The sequence below is a fragment of the Penaeus monodon genome, chromosome 38 (genome assembly GCF_015228065.2).
Source record: "Penaeus monodon isolate SGIC_2016 chromosome 38, NSTDA_Pmon_1, whole genome shotgun sequence".
NCBI classification, from domain to species: Eukaryota; Metazoa; Arthropoda; class Malacostraca; order Decapoda; family Penaeidae; genus Penaeus; species Penaeus monodon.
In genome coordinates this window covers 9975654-9985986 of record NC_051423.1, presented here as the reverse complement: position 1 = coordinate 9985986, position 10333 = coordinate 9975654, and positions in this window count along the sequence as shown.

Genomic DNA, 10333 nt, shown 5'->3' with positions numbered 1-10333 from the left:
TGTTTTACGCGTACTTTATATAATATACTGTGGTGGCCAGTACGTGTCAGGAATTCTAAATTTGTCTTATAGAACAAAAGGTATGTAATAAAGGCTTGAAACTGTTATTATTAAGGGTCTGTAATGTTGTGAACAATGTATTTACCTTATTCATAATCTTTGCATGAATGTTGCTGTATAGTTTATTACTTTCCTTTCATCAGTATTACTGTTTTTGTCATTATTATGATTATTATTACTACTGCCATCATTATCAATAAGCCTATTATTATATTTATTGCTTCGATTATCATTATTTTGTTCAAGGCCATTATTATTGTCATTCCAAATCCTATTAGTATTATTGTTGTATATGTAATATACATATTTTATATATCTATAGATACATAAATGTATGTCTGTATACATATATCCACATACACACACACTCTCACACACACACACACACACACACACACACACACACACACACACACACACACACACTCACATATATATATATATATATATATATATATATATATATATATATATATATATATATATATATATATATATATATATATATATATAAAATCATTATCATCCAACATTCACTACCATCACTTTTCCCGAAAGCTCTTCCGCCTTCTGTTCCTCAGCCTCTCTGCTTCGGTTCCTTCCCACTGACCTCGCTGTTCCCTCCTGCCCTCCACGTCGCGACAGGCTCTTCGAGATGGGCTCAGCCTCCGCCGCCTCGCATCCCTTGGTCCTCTCTGCGTCGCGCATCTCTTCACATTGTAAGCAATTTGCATGACTGTCTCATTACTGCTGCTTGCAATTGCATGCGCGGAGGGGGGGGGTTCGTTTGTCGTGGTAAAAGGAGGAGGAAGATGAGGGGAGAAGGCGGTGGGAGGGAGGGACGGGGAAGGGGGAAGGGGATGGAGGATGAGGGAGAGAGAGAGGGAGGAGGGAGGAGAGAGGACAGAAAGAGAAAGAGAGAGAGAGAGAGAGAGAGAGAGAAGAAAATTAGAAAAATAGAGAGAAAAGAAAGGAGAAAAAGGTGTGGGGAAGGACGGAGACGAAAGGGGAAAGAAAAAGGAGAAGCAGAGGAACAAAGAGAAAATAGAAAGACAGAGAAGGAAATAGGTAGACAGAGTTAGAGAAAGAGAGAGAGAGACAAGCGAAGCAGAAAGAGGCTTAAACAAAGGAGATTTTAGTGTCTCGAGAAGCAACGTATCACAGGCTCCAACCCTCCATTCGCACTCGCTCCCCAGTCCTTAATCCCCCATAAACTGGAGTGGCTTCCTTAAGCGCATTTGACCCCACGCTCCTGCGGGGAATACAGCGTCAGAAGCCGTTAGGGCGATGCTATGAGTCCTCATTATTTTCCTGTCTTTCTTCTTCTTCTTCTTCTTCTTCTTTTCTTCTTCTTCTTCTTCTTCTTCTTCTTCTTCTTCTTCGTCTTCTTCTTTTCTTCTTCTTCTTCTTCTTCTTCTTCTTCTTCTTCTTCTTTCTTTTTCTTTTTTTTTTTTTTTTTTTTTTTGCTTTGCTTTGCTTTGCTTTGCTTTCTTGAGGTGTATATAGAATTGTCCATTTTTCTGGTTGTGTCAGCGGGCAAAAGCAAGACCTGATTAGAAAAGTTAAAATAAGTCTTCGCTTTTTCTTCTCGAAATTACGAATTCATTAAGAGTAATAAAACACGACACAGCTCTTTCATAAAATGGAAATAACTATGATCTCGTCAATGCAACTGTGAGCAGGCGATATTCTGCAGCATGAAATGCTCTTGGAGTGAATACGTGGTAGGGTCCCCAGTTCCTTTCCACGGAGAGTGCCGGTGGTACCCTTTAGGCAATCACTCTCTCTATTTATCCGGGCTTGGGACCAGCACTTGACTTGGGCTGGCTTGGCCACCCAGTGGCTAGGTAGGCAATCAAGGTGAAGTTCCTTGCCCAAGGGAACAACGCGGCGGTTGGTGACTCGAACCCTCGAATTCAGACTGCCGTCGTGACAGTCTTGAGTCCGACGCTCTAACCATTCGGCCACCGCGGCCCCTAAATATCTAAAACAACGCGGCGGTCGGTGACTCGAACCCTCGAATTCAGATTGCCGTCGTGACAGTGTTGAGTTCGACGCTCTAACCATTCGGCCACCGAGGCCTTGACGATCATGGGCTTCCATGATTTTTTCTTAGCAATTTAGAGCGGTGGTTTGCCATTGCCTTCCGCCCGGTGTTTTTATCGAGTCACCATCTCTATTTACCAGGCACTGACTTGAGCTGGCTTGGCCACCCAGTGGCTAGGCAGGCAATCGAGGTGAAGTTCCTTGCCCAAGGGAAACAACGCGCCGGCCGGTGACTCGAACCCTCGAACTCAGATTGCCGTCGTGACAGTCTTGAGTCCGACGCTCTAACCATTCGGCCACCGCGGCCCCACAATTTCATAATACTAATATAAAAAACATTTGCCATTACTTCTTATACATACACTATAATCAAAAACCTATATATAATGGTCTTGTCTAACGAATATGATATTCATTCACGCGTCTCAATTTCTTAAAAAGCTGCGATGATTTTACACGCTGTATTTCCCACGCTGTGTTAACCCACCCAAGAGCCAGGGTAACACTGTAATGCTTCGGCAAAGGAGACGACGAGCCAACAGACTGGAAGGATGACACGAACAGGACGCGGGCGGGGGGAGGAGGGGGGAGGGCTGTAGGAAGAGGGGAGGGGGGAGATAGGTTGCCAAAGGGGGGTAGCGTTGTGGAAAGAGGGAGGGGAGGAGGTACAGAAGGGGAGAGGGAAAAGGGGAAAGAGAGGGGTAGGAGGTACAGAAGGGGTGAGGGAAAGGGGGAAAGAGAGAGAGGGGAGGTACAGAAGGGGAGAGAGAAAAGAGGAAAGAGAGAGGGGAGGAATAGAGTAGGGGAGCGGGAAAGAGGGAAAGAGGGAGGAGGAGAAAGTACAGAAGGGGAGTGGGGAAGGCCGTGAAAAGGGAAAGATGTGGGTTGTATACAGGGAGAGGGGAAGAGGTTACGTAAAAGGGGGAAAGAGGAGCGACATGAAAATTAAAAACTAAGGGATCGTAGAAAGAGGGAAGGAGTAATGCGAGGAGAAAGAGCCTTGTAGGAGGGAAGGGATAAAATTATGAGAGCAAAGAGAGGAGCTCTGAGAAGGCGTAAGGGTTTATGCAAAGGTTGAGTCAGTAGAGGGTTGTGAAGAGAGGGAGGGGAGCGTCGACAGAGGGGACTTGGTGGGGTTGTAAAGAGAGTGAGGAGCAGAAGGTTCGTAGCGAGAGAGGGAGGGGGGTACGGACAGTGAAAAGGGGAGGACAGATTCCGAAAAGGAGAAAAAAATATAGAAATAAGGAAATGCGGAAAGAAAATTTTAGACAGGAGGAGAAAAGGATTGTAGAAAAAAGCAGCATGAGCGTGAGAAGCAGGGTGAAAGAGTGACTAGACTGAGATGAAAACCCACCCGCATCCTCTCTTACTTCAAAAGAAACAGTGGGGTTTTAAGCGTACTTTATTTACCATAGCCCGCTAAGCAGTACGTGGCAGGGAGAGAGAGAGAGAGAGAGAGAGAGAGAGAGAGAGAGAGAGAGAGAGAGAGAGGAAGAGAGAGAGAGAGAGAGAGAGATGAGAGAAGAGAGAGAGAGAGAGGAGGGAGGAGAGAGAGAGAGAGAGGGAGAGAGAAAAGGAAGAGAGAGAGGAGAGAGAGAGAGAGAGAGAGAGGAGAAAAGAGAGAGGGGGTGAGAGGAGAGAGAGAGAAAGAGAGGAGAGAGAGAGAGAGAGGAGAGAGAGAGGAGGAGAGAGAGAGAGAGAGAGAGAAGAGAAAGAAGAAGAGAGAGAGAGAGAGAGGGGAGAGAAGAGGAGAGGAGAGAGAGAGAGAGAGAAGAGGAGAGAGAAAGAGAGAGAGAAGAGAAGAGGAGAAAGAAGAGAGAGAGAGAGAGAGAGAGAGAGAGAGAGAGTGAGAGAAGAGAGAGAAGAGGAGAGAGAGGAGAGGAGAGAGAGGAGAGAGAGAAGAGAAAGAGAGAGAGAGAAAAGAGAGAGGAGAGAGAGAGAGAGAGAGAGAGAGAGAGAGAAGAGAGAGAGAGAGAGAGAGAGAGAGAGAGAGAGAGAGAGAGAGAGAGAGAGAGAGAGAGAGAACAACTGCGACACCCACAAACATAAGAACTGTCTAACGCCCATGGTAGAAAGAGAACTTTGATATCTCGCCAGAATTCTGAAATACGCGGATGCTATGTAAACAACCTCATTTTCTAATATTAGAGTCAACATCCCTTTCTCATAATTGGCTTAACAAAATGGGAAATAGCTCAATTTTTCGTTCAAGTGACGCAGAAACAAAAACATTCTCTCTCTCTCTCTCTCTCTCTCTCTCTCTCTCTCTCTCTCTCTCTCTCTTCTCTCTCTCTCTCTCTCCTCTCTCTCTCTCTCTCTCTCTCTCTCTCTCTCTCTCTCTCTCTCTCTCTCTCTCTCTCTCTCTCTCTCTCTCTCTCTCCCCCTCCCTCGCTTCGTTTCCTGCTTCGAACAGTCAAAGCGCTTCGCGGTGTGTGTATAAATCGCAGTGCGAATAACGCGCCTTGTAATAGATAAGGTGATATGCGTGCGTAGTATCCAAGGCAGCTGTCACTGCAGGAAGGGTGCAAGAAGCAACGGGGCTGCGAGAGAACAGAATTAAGCTGTCAGGGATGAGCACGTCGGTTAGTGGCTGGCCGGATTCTTGGGAGGCACAACACACTTATTAGGCGGTCTGAGAATAAGCCGTTTCTCTCAAGGCTGTCGGGCGGAAGACGCTTACTGGGAAAATATACACGAGTTTTCAGTAGTAATCGGAATTATTGGGCTAATTATACTGCTGGTAACACAGTACTGGGTTCTTATGTGAAATATAGAATGATGAAAATGAATAATGAACACAAATCTTTTTAATTTGTTCCCGCTGTTTTTATTTTTTTTTAATGATACTTGGATTTAATTATCTTGAGTGAGGCAGACAACGTTCACAGGCACTTTTGAAACCATCTGATTAAGAAATGAAACTTAGAAGACCATTTCCTAAATGACTTCATCCATAATATTACAAATATTATGAAAAGCTTATTAGGAAATTACGTAATTTACATTATTATTTTAAATTGGTGTATACTACACTGTTGCCACATAAGATCTTAAACCGATACTTGTATAGTGGCCGTGAACTTTTTATGACAACTTTGCATTTTATTCAAATAATAACAATTATCCCAATGGTAATAATAATGAAGACTGACTATTCCCGTTGTAATAGCCACAAATATAACAATGGTAATAACGGTAACGAAAATTATAGTAAAATAATTACTGTTATCATAGTCTTTATTTCTAAATTACTCATTTCATTACTATCATTATCAGTCCTGCTGTAACGAGTTATTAGGCAACGTGAATAGCAATTGTCCCTTCGTGTAGAAGTCTTTCTGCCGCCACCTGGTTAGCTCGTTCATTTGTGTGTTAGGGAAGTAGAAGGCGCCCAGAAGAGGTGCAGGAAACTAGAGAGCAAATGTGTGAGTGTATAGAAAGTTTGAAAGGTTAACACTGTGGTTAAAATTATATTAAAACGTTTGATTAAATCCGTGACATTTCATATCCGTATTTCACTTTAGTTAATTATTTCAACCTACACGTATCACATCTTCTTATGAACTTAATGGTATTTTGATGTTGATCACACCTTCTCTTTTAAACTGAAGGAGTGAATGTGAATTTAAGTTACGTTTACTCAACAAAATAGGAAAATGCCATAGAGGAACGGCTCAAAAAAAAAAATCTTGCGTGTGAAAGTTCACTAAAAAAAACTCGAAAAAACAAAGAAAGTATCCACAACCGAAACATCTCAAAGCACTCAATAGAGGAAATCTTAAAACTTTATCCTAAAAGCCCGCAAAAATGAGCAGATCGCGCGTATTCTTGCGACCTAAACTACACAAAAATCAGAAGAGTTTTAAAAAATATAAAAAAAATTTCATGTCGGGTCACGCGGCTCTGAATTTGACCCTGTCTCTCGGGACTTATATAAACATCGCCAGCAAGCATGCACGGACAAACGAGGGGAGTCTCGGGTCAGAAAAGGTCAAGGCTATATTTGTCTCAATAGAGGGCGGTATCTTCTCCTCTGTAAAGATCCTTGGATTTTACTTCGAGTTTGCGGAAGGGAAATTAGAATAAAAATCATAACAAAAGCAATATAATAATAAATATATGTAACAAAAAAAAAGGCAAAACCAATCGCAATCTAGTACTTATCAGCGATTTTCCCGGTTTCCTTAAAGCTCTCAGCAACCGGGACGCTGAAATAGTGTCTCATACTTTTTTCAAACTCTTTCGTTTGCCTTAGGGAAACCTGTTACTAACAAGTCTTCTGCTGTTACCACAATTGTCCTCAACTTATAAGAAATCCCCAACCCTCCATCATTGCATTATTCCATACACACCTCAGTACATCTAATGCTGGATTTGAATTTCTGGACCAATGTCACCGAGTGTCTATGGGGAATGTGCACAACCTCGCTGTCATGACCCAACTACAAGTAGGGGTGTAGGATCCTAGCTGCACAATCCTTAAGATAAATCCTAGTTGCACAATCCTTCAGATAGTTCTTAGTTGCGCAATCCTTTAGAAATCTTTGTTGCACAATTCTTAAGATAGATCCTAGTTGCACGGTCCTTAAGATAGATCCTAGTTGCACAATCCTTCAGATAGATCCTAGTTGCACAATCCTTCAGTTAGATTGTTTAGTCTAATGTGTTAAGCACTGCTCATTCTGGGTCATACCTGGAGTGGCAGAGGTTCGACTCCATGTCAGGAATGTATTAACATTAAAGTAATGTAAGTTAAAAATTTATAGTTCAGGAGATTTGCACTTGATAATTAATGGAAGAGAAATAAGAATGGGATTTTATTTCTCTCTTTCTTGCTTTTCAGGGTCTCTCTCTCTCTCTCTCTCTCTCTCTCTCTCTCTCTCTTTCTCTTTCTCTCTCTCTCTCTCTCTCTCTTTCTCTTTCTCTTTCTCTCTCTTTTCTCTCTCTCTCTCTCGGTCTCTCTCTCTCTCTCTCTCTCTCTCTCTCTCTCTCTCTCTCTCTCTCTCTCTCTTTTTTTTTGGGGGGGGGGGTATGGACGTTTTCTTATTTTCAAAGTATTGCTTTTGTTTAGTATTTTTGCCTGTTACTTGATTTGTTATTGGCATTGTTACATTTATTCCTGCCATCATCATTGTTATCGTTAATTTTACTGTTTTTATTATTATTGTTATTATCGCATAATCATTTTCATTTTCAGCATAGCCATTATTAGCATCATTGATAGTATCACCATCCCTGCATTAGCACTGTAGTTATTGGTTGTTATTAGTTACCACACTTATCATTATTACGTTTATCATCATTGTCATCGTAATCCTCATTTTCATCATCTGTTGATGATGCAATTTTTAAAAGAAAATGTAGACTCAATTAAGGAAACATTTTAAATATATATTAAGACACATTTTAAGGACATTATTATGCAAATGTTATGTTTTCCTCAAGTATGATTAAGTGGCCAATATTACGATACGATTTACTTCTAAGTGTTCTTTTTATAATTCCTTTTATGACTGCGAAAGGTCAGTGTGAACTGCAGTTTATACCGGCGTTCGTTAAATGCTTTAAAAGTTGAGTAGTTGCAACAATAGTTCTCAGTGTGTTATGTATGGGAGCAGAACATTGCATATGGATACCGTTGGAATATTTGCGCCAACAGGTTAGAACTTCTGTGAAATAAAATCCCAATTTTGTTATTCCTTTAAGTGTTCTTAAATGTTATCTTAAAGTCTTCGTCACCGTTGTTACCGAAGTGACAAGGACCAAAAAACGTGACAAATTCGCCATGTTATACTAATTACTTCATTGTTTATGAAATGACAGGAAGAATTCTGCGCTCGCTTCCTTTTTTTATTGTAGAAATTGTTATAAAGAGCCGTTTGCTTTGATATGCATGAACCGGTTGTGATTAGGGTAAGTTACTTCCTCCAATTATATCCATTTAACAACGCAAGTGAGAAATAATGGAGCTTTAATAACTTTATTAAGCTGTGATAAATTTACAAGTTACAGTTTCCATAATATATTAAGACGTACACACCTATATCGGATTTTTTTTTTCATTTTTTTTCTTTTTTTTTGTAACGAAAGGGGAAAATTTGAACTAATATTTTAAATTAAGGCATAATAATCAGTAATACATAACACTAAACCCAGATTTATCGTTCTTAATAAAACGATATGATAATCCTTTAATTTCATTCTATTCGCAATACAACATACTCATACTACCCGACTTCAGTAGTCTAGTTCTTTAGATCATATGCTATAACATATAATTCTAAACCTAGTATTAATAGTCAAATTAAAAACGGTATGATCATAATCTAACTTTTTTTTTCTTTTTCGCATACGGTACGATGATTTTACAGACTGTGTTTTCCAAGATACGTCAGAATGTACACAACAAGACCAATGGTTTACCGGTAATGCTTCGGCAAAGAATAGATCTATCCAGCAGATGGATAGGATGGCACGAACAGGAAGCGGGTGGCGGAGGAAGGGGGAGGGATGGAGGGGGAGGGGGAGGGGTAGAGGGATGGAGGGGGAGGGGGGTGGAAGGAAGGAGGGGGAGGGAAGGAGGGGTGGAGGGAAGGAGGGGGAGGGGGAGGGACGGAAGGATGGAGAGGGAGGGGGAGGGGTGAAGGGAAGGGGTGGAGGAAAGGAGAGGGGGGGGGAGGGGTGAAGGGAAGGAGAGAGAAGGGAAGGGGTGGAAGGAAGGAGAGGACGGGGGGGGAGGAGAGGGAGGGGGAGTTGAAGGAGAGAGGGAGAGGAGCTTTAGAAAAGAGGGGGAGGGGATAGAGGGGTTTTGGAAAGAGGGGAAGTTGTGGGGATTTTATCCTTAGATCGGGGGAAGGTACGGAAAGGGGAAAACGAAAGGACCTGTAAAAGAATGAAATAAAAACAGGAGGATTAGAAGTGGAGAACGGGGAGAGACAGAAAAATGTAAAAAGAAAAGGAAAAAAAAACAAGGATTGTACCAAGAGTGAGTAGCATAGTGGGAAAAGGAAGGACGGGATAGGATGCGTAGGATAAAGGGAAAAAAAGGGTGACTCGGCTCAGGAGGAAATCCTATTCGCATCCTCCCTTTGCTAAAAAAGAAAAAAAAAGAACAATAATGATAATAATGACAATGATAAAATAATAATAATAATAATAATAATAATAATAATAATAATAATAATAATAATAATAATAATAATAATAATAACAATAATGATAATAATGATAATAGTTTCTTTATTGAGAGTATAATAACAATTACCTAATTACCACTGTTATTGTCAAAATCGTTATCATCCTCACCGTTACTACCACTGCGATTATCACAAATTTCTTAGGAAAACCCCACCACCTTCTCTCTTATTTATTTCCCTAAATGCGCCGACATTATTCATTCTAATTTAAGACTGAGTGGTGACGTCACGCCTCTCCTCGCCTTTCGATCGCGTTCTCTGTCTGTCGCGCGGTTGTTGACGTTTAGAGCTATTTGCAAGATTGCCTAATTGCTGATGTTTGCAGCGCGGGGAGGGGGGGGGTTGTCGTAATAGAAAGAAGGGGGGGGAGTAAAAGAGAGGAAGAGAGATAGTGAGAGACTGGCAGACAGAGGAGGGGAGAGGGAGAGAGAGGGGGGGAGGTAGGAAGAGAGAGAGAGGGGGGGAGAGCGAGCGAGCGAGAGAGAGAGAGAGAGAGAGAGAGAGAGAGAGAGAGAGAGAGAGAGAGAGAGAGAGAGAGAGAGAGGAGAAAGAGAAGAGCGGGAGAGGAAGGAAGTGAGGGAGGGAGAGGGGGGAGGTGAGGGGGGCATATATCAAGAGTATAAAAAGCTGTTCCTTTATGACCAAGGAAAAGAGGAGATGGTTCCATGGCCTTTTCATACTTCTTGAGTGCCCGTCGACAGAGTGAGCGAAAGAAAAAAAGAAATATATAAAGAGAGAGAGTGAAAGAGACAGACAGACAGACAGGCAGGGAGCGAGTGAGAGAATTACAGAAAAAGATAGTCATAGACAGAAAGAGGAGGGAGGGGGATGGAGAGAGGGAGAGGGGTGAAGAGAAAGAAAAGACGGGGAGAGAAGAGAGAGAGAGAGAGAGAGAGAGAGAGAGAGAGAGAGAGAGAGAGAGAGAGAGAGAGAGAGAGAGAGAGAGAGAGAGAGAGAGAGAGAGAGAGAGAGAGAGGCGATACCGACACCAATACAGAAGTATCAATCAATATGTATCGATGAGGCATGTA